The sequence below is a fragment of the Leiobunum rupestre genome, chromosome 5 (assembly GCF_980474605.1).
Source record: "Leiobunum rupestre chromosome 5, qqLeiRupe1.1.hap1, whole genome shotgun sequence".
In the NCBI taxonomy this organism is placed as follows: domain Eukaryota; kingdom Metazoa; phylum Arthropoda; class Arachnida; order Opiliones; family Sclerosomatidae; genus Leiobunum; species Leiobunum rupestre.
In genome coordinates this window covers 50,402,416-50,416,457 of record NC_143388.1, presented here as the reverse complement: position 1 = coordinate 50,416,457, position 14,042 = coordinate 50,402,416, and the positions used below count along the sequence as shown (strand labels likewise).

The window sequence follows — 14,042 nt, the reverse complement described above, 5'->3', positions numbered from 1 at the left end:
GGAAATTTTGGGGTAATTTCGACTATTTGAATTTGAATTTGTTAATTCTCGAATATTTGGGTTTTGTAAAGGTAAATCACCTTGATATTACATTTAAGCTGAAAAACAGTGCTGAAACCGAATCTGAACTCGAAATTTTGTTAGCTCAATGATTAAACAAATATTATATTATGGGGGGGGGGGTAACGACAAGTGCCAATTAAAACATAATCACCATATTCGTTTTATTTTAAATTTCGTATTTTGTCAAACTAAGGACTATAAATAATAAATGGCATAAATTTTTTTTTCAAACTTTTGGATTTAGCTTTTTCTTGTGGATTATACTTTACAAAGAAATCGTAAAGAAATCGTTTTTGCGAATTAAATTTTTATTCATTTGAAAAGTAATTTGGAACTCAAGCATTTTGGTGAAATCTTCCGAACAATGCTTTGATAACGATCAAATTAACGATGCAATTTTACTTTTTATTATTATTAGTTAAAAAAGGTCACACGTACCTGATATAACGACGTTTCGTTTATGCTCGAAATTTAAAGAAATTGGGATAGCCGTACTGAGTTTGTTTTGAGAGTTAGAGCGAAAAACAGAGCAGCAACTACGATTTTATTTGGTTATCAGACCTTAGTATCCAAGTGAATTACAAAAAACATGACTTGGGCTCAGTGGTTAACCAAGTCACTATCTAAACTACTTAATAATAACACAGATTTGGCTTTTTATTCATTATCTATTATAAACCTGACAAATTGAGCTAAACCTGTCCCATTGTCACTAACTGATACCTTCAATTCAACAAGTTTCGATCTTCATGATCAAAGTACCTATAAATAATCACAATTCTATTCTTAAATTGATCTTCAGGATCAATCACAACCAGCCGTATTCCGCATGACCCTTTAGCTAGGCCAGAGGGTTACCGCCCTCTTGTTTAAAAAGCTACGGTTGGCTGAAATGGTTGGCGGGAATCCTCTTGCCTTTGCTTTTCTATTGGCTTTTGTTACGTCATGAGTGTTGCGTAAAATTTTGATTTCCGGCGCTCGTTTCGCCATTTTGCTGTCGAAGCACTAGCTGCGTTAGGCTTAGAAGAAAATCAAATATATCGTAGAGAACGCCGCGATGCCTATGAAATGCCGGATAGGGGATTTCATTCCAAGAGCTCTATTTCAAAATATTTTTAAATACATTTTAATTAGACAATAAAATTATAGTTATGTAATATCGCCAATGACAATCAATGTCAAATAGTCTGTGATAATAAACTCGGGATTCTTAATGGCCTTGCCCGTTTGCCTGGCTGCATACACGAGTCTTTCATTTGTCGTAACTGTGGGTTATTCCAAAGTTTTGTTCATGGTAGAATGCCTGTAGGTTATTTACTTGGTAACGGATTGCAACCTTGGCTGATAACTCCCATCTTGGATGCTGTTACACCAAATGAGCTAGAATTTAATAACAGACATAAACGAGGTAAAGTGAAACTTTTTTTGTAAGTTTCCAAATAATCAAAAGTTGTTGATGTAATAGGAAGAAACGTTATTGAACGTCTAAATGGCGTATTCAAATCAAGATTTAGATGTCGTGTTTAAATAGGAAGACATTTGTGCTATGAGCCAGCAAAAGTCGGTGAAATTATCAGAGCTTGTTAATTGCACAATTATTACACTGGTAAAAACGTTCCTCACCCTGTAACACCTGGTAAATAATAATTTTAAAATATTAAGACCTGGAACCTGAATTATTTCTGAAACATTTACATACAGCACAGGTAGCTACAGACATACTCAGGATTGCTCTGGCCCATGAAATGCAAAATTACGAGTTAGAGGAAGTGGGAGATGACAACTTTCTGTATCGCACACTAAACGTATCATCAAATTTAATTTCACATTTTTATGAAAAAAAAATCATGTGAGTTAATGCATTTCCACACCACCCTGGAGGTAGAAATAATGGTGCGTTTTTTTTTACGAGCTAACCCATCACCAAGTTTAGTTACAATAACTGAAATTGGGTTAAGGCCTAAATCCACGGGCATCATAACCAGAAAAATTAAATAGATGACTCATTTTCTATAACAGGTGGCTGCAATTGACCCATATAAGAGATTTTTCTAGGAACCTTGGGCTTGGACGGCATAATAGTTTTGCGAAGCAACACGAATCATGGCAAGAAAACTCCATTGCTAGTGAACCCGCACTAGCGACGCTAACCGTTGGGCCGTGACGTCTTTTAACAAATAGACTATACTAAAACTAAGTTTTGACCGCTGATTCTGGACAAACTATAGGAGATAGCGAAAAATGGCCATGGGCAATTTTGTTCCTTTGATCAAGCTTAAAAACATGTTCCAGTTTGTTTTTACCCTTTTGAAACGGAATCCTACGCGCCCATTGCCGAAACATGTAATGGGACAGTTAAAACCATTAAAAGTTTGATAGTGTTAGAATTATTGTGAAATTCAATTAACTTATTAAGCTTGTTTAATTTTTCAAATAACAGGGCTCCGTATTAATCTTACGCGTAGAACGCCCTACTTTTGTATTTAAATTTTTTTAAAATATATTCCGTTCTTTTATTGGTGTAGTGACGAAAAATAGTTTAAAATAGGGGTTTAAATATAAGACCCTCCTCTTTTTACTCCCCTCAACGTGGTGAAAGCGAATTTCTGAAATACAAATTTGCGGTGGTTCGTTTACCAGAGTTTGTCTGGCTAGCCCAAGAAGTCAACTTAGTTTCATACTCAAAATTATAATACATATTTGTAATAATAAATTTACTTTTAAATGCAAAAACGTACTTTCATATATATTTTGTCGTCGAAGCAAACACCTGCGTTTAGCCTTAAAGAAAATAGAACCTCCAACGCGTTCCTTATGAAAGACCCCACACTGTTAAAAATCAAGGTTCATAAAACGACCAAAATTGGACTTTTAATTTATTTCAAACCATTTGGTTACTGAAAACGGTCTAATCAATTATTTTAGACCCATTTTACTCTTTCATGTTGAATACAATACCTTTTGGGGTATTGAAAGGGAACGAGCTCAAAGAATAAACCTTTTCCAGTCCTGGTGGTAAAGGTATAAAAAAGTTATGTTCGAACATTTAGTCCTTTTGAATACCCATTTAATTCCCTTAAACGAAGAAAAAAATGATATGGACCAATTTCGAGACTAGTATTTGAATACTACGTTATTTATTTTTTAATATTTTGTTTAAAATAAAATAATGCGAAGAAATTCCAATCACCAGGAATATTTAACTCAGGTTAAGTCTTTAAAAATTTGATAACAGATTTAAATATATAGGGGATATTGATTATGGCGTCAAACTATTATAACCCAAATATCGGCACCACAGAATTCTTCCTACGTGTATATCAAAAACTGAAAGTATTAATTGATACTTTACGTGATCAACTCCCTTCGTTCAACGACTATTTCTCCCTAGCGAAAACCAGCTTAATCTGGCCATTTTAATGGTTAATCGTATTGAATAATAATAAAAAAAGTATTAAATTAGGGCCTATAAAGGACTTAAAATAAAGTTAAAAAGGATTTACTTCTTACTGTTTATGAAGTAAAATGGATAAAAGAATGTAAAATAAGTACTTAAACACTCCACATAAGGACTGAATTTGGGGAGCAAAAGGTTTAAATATGTTCTATGATAAAACCCTGAATGGCCTTAAATATTGTAAAATGTTTTAAGCACTTTAGAGGTCTAAAATAAGACCTTTATTTTTAACAGTGCATCAATTTCCTTTATTCCCTTCACAATCAGCGATTATCAGCTCCGCAAGTGTGAAAAGCAATGGGAGGCAGTGGACAGTATTGGGTATTAGCCTAGCTGATTATTATTATTATTATTATTAACCCTCGGAGGGTGACAGAAATACCAGAGGTTATATTCCCTTTAGACCTGGTTTCCACCCACGCGTCTCATGTGTATTTTGTTTACGCTCTTAAAAAAATACATTAGGTGCTTCAATAAGTTGAATCACGCGTGGATGAATTAGCTAGAGGAACCTTTAAGCGTCGACACTCTAGTTACCGCGGCATTAAGGCTTCTTTTCAAAAACTAGTCTTTAAAGAACCATGTAAACGTATTAAATCAATAAAAGCATTAGGTGATTGTTACGTGTACAAGCAAAATCTAATTTGCTACGTTAGGATACGTTTGTTTGCGAGCTCTGTTTAACAGAATTTTTTGAGTATTTACTTCCTTTATTTGACTGAACTTACTTCTATAAGGCACGTCAAAACTCTATTAATGATATATTAGAGACTATCAGAATTCTAAAGTCCCTTAGTATAACTCAATACTTCATTTTCCAGAATAGCATGTATTGAACTTTCCAAAATTGCCATTAGGATGTCGTAGATCGATAATGTGTTGAATCGAAACGTTTGCACGGAATAGAAACTTACAATTGAAAAAATATGTTAAACGAAACCCTTAAGTATTTTTATTGTTATTCTCACTTTTTTCCTTTGCGACGTTTTGCTTTGACTTGTGAAGTTGGAATTAAAACAAGCAACAGGATTCAGTTTGCAATAAATGCATCATGCTGGCTGACATTTCAACCAGCCAATTTTGGTACGTGAGTAACGTTATATATTGAAATACCATTTCCTTTGGTTTTACTTAAATAATGATTAAACTTTGTTCAAAATATATTAATCTACTCAGGATTAATTGTACGTCCGTAAAATATGAAAAAAAAACATTAATAAGTTTGTGTCAATGTAAGGTTTCAATACAAAGGTTCGAATACCAGACTATTATGTCTTTCAGGATGTTCCAGGGAATTTTCTAAATGCCACGAAATGATACTTAAGACATTAAGGAATATTTTGGAAAATAAACTGTTAAATGGATTTGAAAAACTTTTCCAATGATGAGATCCGAGTCGTAAGCCAGGTTCAGTATTTTTAAATTTATTATTTTGATATCATCATTATGTACATTTGAAATGAAAAGCTTTAGTTATTTCAGTTTGACACTGCGTTTCGATGGGCACTAAAAGCTAGTAACATTCGGTTTTTTTTAATTAACTACTAAATCCTAGGTCAGCCTGTTGAACGTAATTAGGCCCTTAACGGGACGACTTTCTAGGATAAGGGACACTGCAAATAGTCGAACCGACGGAAACAGACCAACAAAGGTTTTTTGATTGACGCTGGTTTTTAAGGAGGCGCTAATCACAAAATCTGCCAGATGCTAAGGTGATAAATTTGACATTTAAAGTGACTAAGTCATCAATATGACCACTTGTCCCTTAAAAATGGAAAAGCCCATCCTGCCAAGGACTGTAGAGTACGAGCAGTCAAAGGTATTGAAATAATTAACGAGTTAATTTTTAGAGGTTTGTATGAAATTTAAGATGATCTGGCAACAGGTTTCAGTCTTAGTACTAGCGTGTTGATAACATTTCAACTTGAGGGCTTTTGCCGCTGCGTATGATGCCAAACTGATATGCTAGTGGAACAAGCCATTTTTTATACTCAAGATATAAAAATCCTACGAAAGTGTACCTGTGTGACACATAGGTACTTGTACTTTTGCACATCATCAAGGGTTATCCCATCAACGTGGTACGCATAACGAAAGGGTTTGGACCTTGGATGATATAATCATCTGTCAGAGCTCAGTTGAGTTTTACAGCGGAAACTCTAAATCCGACTGTAGAGTTACGTGATTATCCCAAGCAGAAAATGCTATATATGAGAAACGGTGAAGCAATCAGAAACAAAGCTGAGAGGATACCAAATAGCTAACTTCATTGATGCTAACAATGATAAGAACGGAACCAATCGGATTTTAAACTTTGCAGGACCACCCGCAATTGCTGAATTTTCAGACATAAGGCAACAACAGAGTTGAACCCAGTAGCTAAATAGCATAGCTAGGAGATATTGGTGAGATACTGTGTGGAAAGAATTCCTAAAATCAAGGAAGAAACCAGGCACCAGAGTTGCGCTTTTGCCACAGAGTGAAGCTGGAGTGTGACGCTCTTCGCGGGCGTGACAATAGATTTTACTACATGCTCAATCGATGAGAGTGGATATGGGAGTAGAGTCATCCGTATATCCCCCTCAATATTATCTGATCCACCACTCATCTTAACCTGTTTCACCTTTATACGTTATCGGGCCAATTAGATAGTACGCAATCAACTTCGGAACAGAAACTGTCAGTTTCGCTGCACAACGACTGAAATTCATCGGAAATCATGCACTTTTACTCTGCTGAAACAGCCTTAGGGCGTCTTCACTGATAGATAGGATATTCTTCACGGGACTGGTAAACACAAAAATTTAGTTCGAGTGGATTGAAAAGGGGTCACCAAATAACCCTGCGCCAAGTGGTATAAATGTGCGCCTGCAGATTCGTGATCAGCGCTTCCGAAAGAATGTGTACTTCGAAATCAACGGTTGAGTCCAAATTGGGACACGTCTCCAGGGCTACTAACTGAAGTCAGGTGCGTGAAAATATCTAAATTAGAGAGCTGCATTATAAAAAAATATTTACCATTACCGTCCATTCCCGTTTAAGATTTTCCCGTTCCCGATCCATTCCCGTAGTTTTCGTTGAGAGTTTTCCATTCCCGTTCCATTCCCGGTCAAAATATCCCTCTCCCATCCGATACCGTTCCGTAATTGCTCACTACCAACCGTTTCCGTTTCCATTTAAGAAAAGTAGTCCAATTCCCTATCCATTACCGAAATTTTGTAAGGGAAAAACTATAGTAAAAGAGTTGTTTTCTAGTAGTATTACGACTTGTCAATCAATTAAAACAAAAGCACGAAATGACACAAATTGTTTTAATATGTTTTTACACAAATACTAAATTATGGTTTAAAGTACCGAAGTTAGACTACGGAGAATAGCGATGACGTCCTCGCATATTGAAGAACTTTTAAAAACGAAACTAAAAGTTAAACCTCGATTTTGCATTTGAAGGACGCCAACACGTCCCCTCGCTGACTAGAGAGTAGAAACGCCCCCCTCCCTTGACGTTCATTCTCCTTCCTTTCTTCAACGTTACGCCGCGCGGCATTCTTCAACACTTAACAAGTTCGCCCAGCGAAACAAAAACAACGTACGAACTACGAAGTTACGAAGGGAAGGGCGGTGGGTGAATGCGACTAGCAAGCGCGTCGCAGACTGCATGAGACTCTCGCTAGAGCTCGAAATTTATTTACCCCGAATTTCTCGGTCGACCGCTTTCTCGAGTTACTAGAAAATGAAAAATCCATTCCCGACCATTCCCGAACTGAAATTTTCCATTCCCATCCATTACCGACCCAATTTTTTTCATTTCGATCCATTCCATTACCGAATATTATTTTTTACCATTCCCGCGTACCGCGGGAATAGGGAAAATACCGTTTCCATGCAGCTGTCTAATCTAAATGGATTTGAAAGCGTTTTCCTCTCTAGCCCGCTTCTAGTTGTAAAAGTTTAAGCTAGAATTATAAACAATTTCTTGGGAATAAGCCTAACTGATTATTAAAAAAATAATCTGAAATGGTTAGGTTAAAGTTTGATTTTCACAAATATAAAATCCATGTATAGAATTTTATTTTTATTTCCAAAAATTTCCACAGGTTTTATTTATTTGCCTAACAAACGCTTGCTTAGTTCTGGAAATAATCTGAAAGTGAAATGGTTAGGTTAAAGTTTGATTTTCACAAATATAAAATCCATGTATAGAATTTTATTTTTATTTCCAAAAATTTCCACAGGTTTTATTTATTTGCCTAACAAACGCTTGCTTAGTTCTGGAAATTTCTTTGCCTTTGAAACAAGGTTTTTCGAATATTTTTAAAGCTTTCTTTGAAGAAATATAGCAACTTGCTTCGAAGTCTGCACATTGTAAATTTTTTTCGCTACCAGTTTCACAAATAATACAGAAGAACGTAGGGTTCATTAATCTTAAAAAACCATATAAAGACTCTGATTCTTTAAAAATTCAATATAAAGACTGTCAGTCTTTCTCACAAGTTTTGTAAAACTATTATCCGTTGTTTTTATTAATGATACGATATCATATTAATACTAAACTGTTTCCTGTGGCTATTTTTATTATTTATTTCTGCCAAGTATTACTTTAATATTTAACAATGTTTTAATTATATTCATACAGAATAAATGGCCTACCCCATTGTTTCTTCAATATCAGAAACCGACGTCGGTACCAGAGTACGATATGGAACTCTTCAAAGCATTTGTTCTGGCTCTAAACTGCAGGTGTTGGATTTTTTTTGGTTTTCTTCAGTAATTTCGTTGATATTAATAAAACATAAGGAAAACAGTCGTTCCCTTTAAATTAAAAATTCAAGAAATATGGCTTTATTTTACATATCACCAATAGAAAATATTTTTTCCTTTAAAAGTGTGCATTTCGCAGAAGCAGACGGGCGACGTTTTGAGGAATCGTACATTCTGATCCCCACTTTTTGACAACTCGGAAAAATTGGTTACAACCTATACCACCTTCTCTCGTGTATTCGCCCATGGATTTCATCCCACGGGCCTACTTAAGCAAAATTTGGTCGTAACCATGTGGGATTTGTCGCCCCGTCCTGCACAGTGGTCAGTCAGCCTCTACTGGCAAGATATTAATATTAGGTTGGTTTCATACAGTGAAAAAAATGAGCTGTTTTAAATGTTCGCGGTCAGTTTAAAATAAAAAGTGTTTATAATTGAAGAATTAAATGAAATTTTTACCTATTTATAAAATTTACTATTTACAACGGTAACATAAACATTTATTTATGATTCGTAGAAATTCCAGAAAAAGGTTCTATTAATAATTAATAAATAATATTATTTGTTATTTATTTAATGCTGGGACTAAAATAGTATTACTTTGCTGTGAGCTGTAGAAAGAATAAAAAGGCGAGCTAAGATCTTCATTAGCCATGGGGAAAACCAATTTTAATGGCCCTAGTAATATTATACAAAAACCAGTTCTGTGAACTAAGAAAACAGTTTATTCTTTTATATAGCACTGCTATCAAGGGACAAATATGAAAATTACTATACGAGACCTATTTTACAAAGCAACAATCTCAAAGAGAAATAGTCAAAAAATTTAATATTTAATTGTTGCTTTTTAAAATAGGTCTTGCATAATAATTTTAAAATCTGTCCCTTAGTAGCAGTACTATAATAATTTTAATATCTGTCCCTTGATAACATTACTATATAATTTTAATATCTGTCCCTTGATAGAAGTACTATAATAATTTTAATATCTGTCCCTTGATAACATTACTATAATAATTTTAATATCTGTCCTTTGATAGCAGTACTATAATAATTTTAATTTCTGCCCCTTGATAGAAGTACTATAATAATTATAATATCTGTCCCTTGATAGAAGTACTATAATAATTTTAATATCTGTCCCTTGATAGCAGTACTTTTATAATTTTAATATCTGTCTTTTGATAGCAGTACTATAATAATTTTAATATCTGTCTTTTGATAGCAGTACTATAATAATTTTAATATCTGTCTTTTGATAGCAGTACTATAGTAATTTTAATATCTGTCTTTTGATAGCAGTACTATTTAAAAGAATAAACACCGTTTTTCTCAGTTCGAAAAGCTGGTTTTTGTATAATATTTGTTCCTTTGTAAAATTGGGGCTATAATAGGTTTACATGTCATTCGATCGATACAAATTTTATAAATAACAGTTGAATGAAATCTATAGGAAATTTTTTTTTAACGTGACGCGATATTTCGGTGTCTGGAGAAAGCACATTTTGGTTTAGTCAAAATTAGTTTAATAGACCTTCTTTTTCCGTTTCCCGCAAATTCGAACTTTGGCAAGCTGCTTGACCCGTAACGACCTCTGTCCTTCTCGCGGCTCTCTTAGTCCGTGAGCCAGACTGCGAAATTGAACTTTTGAAAATGATTTTTCGCACCAAGAAATTTTATGATTTCTCTTTAGGGGGTCACGTGTGCATGCCAAAACCGCTTGATAGACATCTCGATCGCCCAGCTATTCAAGATGGCAGCCGATCCAAGATGGCGTTGGGCGCTTTTGTTCAAATGCGACTAACGTTTGATCTATCGACCATATTTCATTTGAAGACTGGGATGATTCTGACAATGACTAACTAATGTAAATATATAAATGTAAAATATATTGCAAAAGAAATATATAGTATTAAAGTAATAAAATTAATATTAACATAATATATAAGAATAATTTTCATTTATATTTTCATTCATTGCCCTATTCGCATAAAGCGAATTTTCCGACACTACGTATTAGCGCCCCCTCTCTTTGTACTGTGTATAATTCGGTGAGTATATACAATAGATGCACGTGCGTTACGTCGTTTGAAAGGTAGGAAATCCATCTAACGTATACTAGACCAAAGAAAATTTAAACTAATTATTACGGTATTGGTAATGTAAAAACTTAGTTTAAAGTTCCGCCAAAAATGTTATTTTCACGATTTATAGCTTTCCTGTTACCTTAAGGAAGATATTTTACTAGACCAAATATTTTGGTAATACAATTATCTAGCGAAAAAAAGTTGTTTCATCAAAGTCGGAAAAGTAGATCAAACGTTAGACGCATTTGAACAAAAGCGCCCGAAGCCATCTTGGATCGGCCGCCATCTTGAATAGCTGGGCGATCGAGATGTCTATCGTGCGGTTTTGGCATGCCTACGTGACCCCCTAAAGAGAAATCATAAAATTTCTTGGTGCGAAAAATGATATTCGAATTTTGTCTGGCTCACGGACTATCTGTCTCCCTGGTGTAATTTCCTCAAGCGCCCTTCCCAATCGTTTCCTTCCCCCACCGCCGTCGGCGTTCCCCCGTTCCCTTACTCTTCAGGCGTAATTTGTATTTAATGATTTACTTATTAACACTAACTTTAATTGACTTGAAATATAGAAAAGGCGGGGGATTGAAATTTCTTGAATTCGATGGTGGTTTCGGAACTGGTCTTCGATGAGTAGTTTTTTCTCTAGATTAAATGAGTGTAAAAATGTTCTCCCCTCCCAAAACTTTCGAACTAAGAATCCTGGAAATGATTTAAGCTATGCAGGAAGGTAAAAGCTACCAGGTCTAAAGGAGGGGGCTTGGGGAAGGCAGGAACCGAGTCTAAGCGTAAACAGTAAACCTTTCGGTTTACTTTAATACGATTAGAAACAAAAAGCCTAATGATTTTAATATCGTTTTTATATTCAAGGAGAGTAGTACACATTAAGTAAGAAAAAAATTTAGCTAGACGAAATTATAGAGTTTAGATACAAAAATACATTATACATACAAGTCTCAAATAGAAATATCAATATACTACACGGGGCGAATGTACAATAATATTACACCTCGATCACGCTTGATAATATAATTCGCGAATAAGTAGATTAATCCATTATGAAAAGGGATAAAAAAGCTAAACCCTAAACAAATTTGAAGAAATTAAAAAACTTACTAATAACTCGTACCGATAGGTCTTCGAGCGAATCTCGGATCAAATAAATCTTCGAGTAATAAACTACATAAAAACTAAATAAAATAGCTCGTACCGATAGGTCTTCGAGCGAAAAACTAAATTAAATTAAATTAAATAGCCAGAAATTCCAACGGTAGACCGGTTTCGTCCTATTTGGGACTCGTCAGTCCCGTGCGGGAAATCTGGCTCGCGACTATAACACCTAATAGAGAAATTAAGGGCCCGGTGCAGAGACGATTTAAAAATTATCGTAACTTTACGAGGATTGTAAAGTTACGAGAGCGGATTTACGATGTCGTAAAGTTACGATTTTGTAAATCGAAATCGCGGTGCAGAGACAATTTTTCGGGCTCTCGTAAATGACGTGTCTGGTATTTGGGAATCTGTTTTTGTTTAGGCTCCGCCCACTTATTGACCAATGAGAAAGCGTTATTTTGACGCAAAAATTTAAACATTTTAAAAGTTACTTATTTTTTTGTGATTTTACACATTTTAAGAAAACAAGTTAGCTGAAAATATTTTTTTGAGAAAGAATATGGGGAAAATGAAACCAGGTGAAGAGAGACAACCAAACTTTAGTACAAGAGAACTTCAAGCAATTATTAATTGTTTGGAAGCTAGGCCTGATTTATTGAAAACCTACAAAAGTAGTGAAGATGTGGAGAAGGCCTGGGCAGAAATTGCCCACGAAATTGCCTGTATATATGGGTATGGGCCTCATAAGAGCGACAGTAAAAATAAGAGCTAAGTGGACTGATTACAAAAGCACCGTTAAAAAAAGGAGGTGTCCGTTTGCCGTTTAATAAGTGACGCTGCGTTGCACGGGATTAGAGGAGTTGATAGTTCACAAGTCAGGCACCAGGTTGGTTGTTTGTGCAAAGCTAGTGTTTTGAAATGAAACCACAATAGTCTAATTAAATTTTAATGAAAAGCTAGAAAATCCTCCATTGTAACAAGTGAAAATATTTCAGTGTAGCACGACTCATTGGCACTCCTAACTCTGGACAATTTCGGGTTACTCCCCTCAATATGCCAGCAAGTGTGAGTGGTGACGCTATAGATTTTTCACTGAAGAGACATGGTAAAATGGGCTTAGAAGTAGAATCACAGTTTCATTGGTTAAACATAATCTTGTTTAGCTTCCCAAATTGATGAGCTTGCATGAGAAAAGAAGTTTAGAAATATGGAAGAGTTGGTCGCAGATATTGGTACATTTCAATAAGGTCACGTAAAAACTAACCAGTCCTTTACCTTATTTGTACTCTCATAAACAGATGCAAGAGCAATGGGTAGTGAAAACCCATTTCCTCCACCTAGGCCTACAATGAAACCTATAGGGCACAGTTTCTTGTTTCAAAGGCAGATCTGATACTGATATCGTTGTTCACATTTTGCCAGAACAATCTGAGTACATGATTTTCACAGGTTTAAAGCTTGGTTCACATACGTTAGCAGCTTTTCCATTTTCTCTGTGTTCTTGCGTTCCACAGCACTACAGAAGGCCGAGTGGGAAATGAGAAAATACAGAAAATTTATCCCAGTGAACCAAGTTTAACAATTTGAAAATTTAAAAAAAAAACTTAAATTGGGTATTAAATTTTAGTGGGAAAGACTTTTAAGTTAAAATGTAAGTACATTATAAAGTAATTTTGGGTCAAATATTCAGGGGAAAAATCTACAAAACTCAAGTTAATTTGAACGATAATAATTGTGGCTATACCGTGGAATGTGGTTGATAAAGACTTTTGAAAATATTGATAAACTCACTTGACAGTTCAAAAAGAAGTCACAAAAGGCAAACTACCAGACACCCAGCACCTAAGCCTTCTTTAACAGCTGCTAACACCTTAGAAAAAACAGCTCAGTCAGTTGTGAATTATCAAGAAAGGTTAAATGCAATTTTGGGTTCAATACTTTCCGAAATGGTAGCCAAACGGTCACAAGATGCCTAACTTGGCATTGCATTTTCCAATCATTTAGAAAATGCAAATAGAATTCTTATTTGCATTCACAACACTCAAGTACCTGTTGAAAATCTTTACCTTGGTGTTACATCAATTCCACTTCCTAACCCTAAAACAAAAAATCATTGATATGTCTAATCTTTCAAAATAAAACTGGTGCAAATTATTCATTACTTATCTTTAGCACTAAGATTGATGTTTTCAAATATATTATCATCCTTTCATATGCATTATTTCCATCTATTTATATTATGTAAACCACTCTATAAACTCATTGTTCATTATGTACCTCTTTCATTTTTCACAGCTGTTATTTTTTTTACTCTGATCAGCTAGTTTTTTTTCTAATAAGAAGCCTCCATCTACCCACCAGATTTTTTTCCCAAAATAAAAGGCGCCCTTTTTGAATTTAATTATTCAAATAAATTACCATGTTTTCTTTTAATATATTTTTTTTATTGGCGAAGAGCAATTAATTTACATTGAAAAAATATTTGAAAGTAATCGACGAATAACATATTATTGAACCAGTAATAAATAACAAAGAATAATATCACAAGAGAACAAAATCATTGGAGT

General features: G+C 34.6%; 1 long non-coding RNA gene across 2 annotated transcripts; it reads right to left on the bottom strand.

Annotated features, from left to right (window-relative positions):
- Positions 1 to 12,552: 12,552 nt before the first annotated feature.
- LOC149945225 (uncharacterized) lies at positions 12,553 to 13,563 on the bottom strand. Of its 2 annotated transcripts, none has more exons than XR_016481028.1 (4): positions 13,525 to 13,563; positions 13,267 to 13,345; positions 12,751 to 12,991; positions 12,553 to 12,655 (listed from the first exon to the last, which is right to left on the bottom strand). It is a non-coding gene; the product is annotated as an uncharacterized LOC149945225 (long non-coding RNA). The 2 variants fall into 2 exon arrangements; XR_016481027.1 differs by lacking the exon at positions 13,525 to 13,563 and adding an exon at positions 13,414 to 13,499.
- Between the last annotated feature and the right edge of the window lie 479 nt (positions 13,564 to 14,042).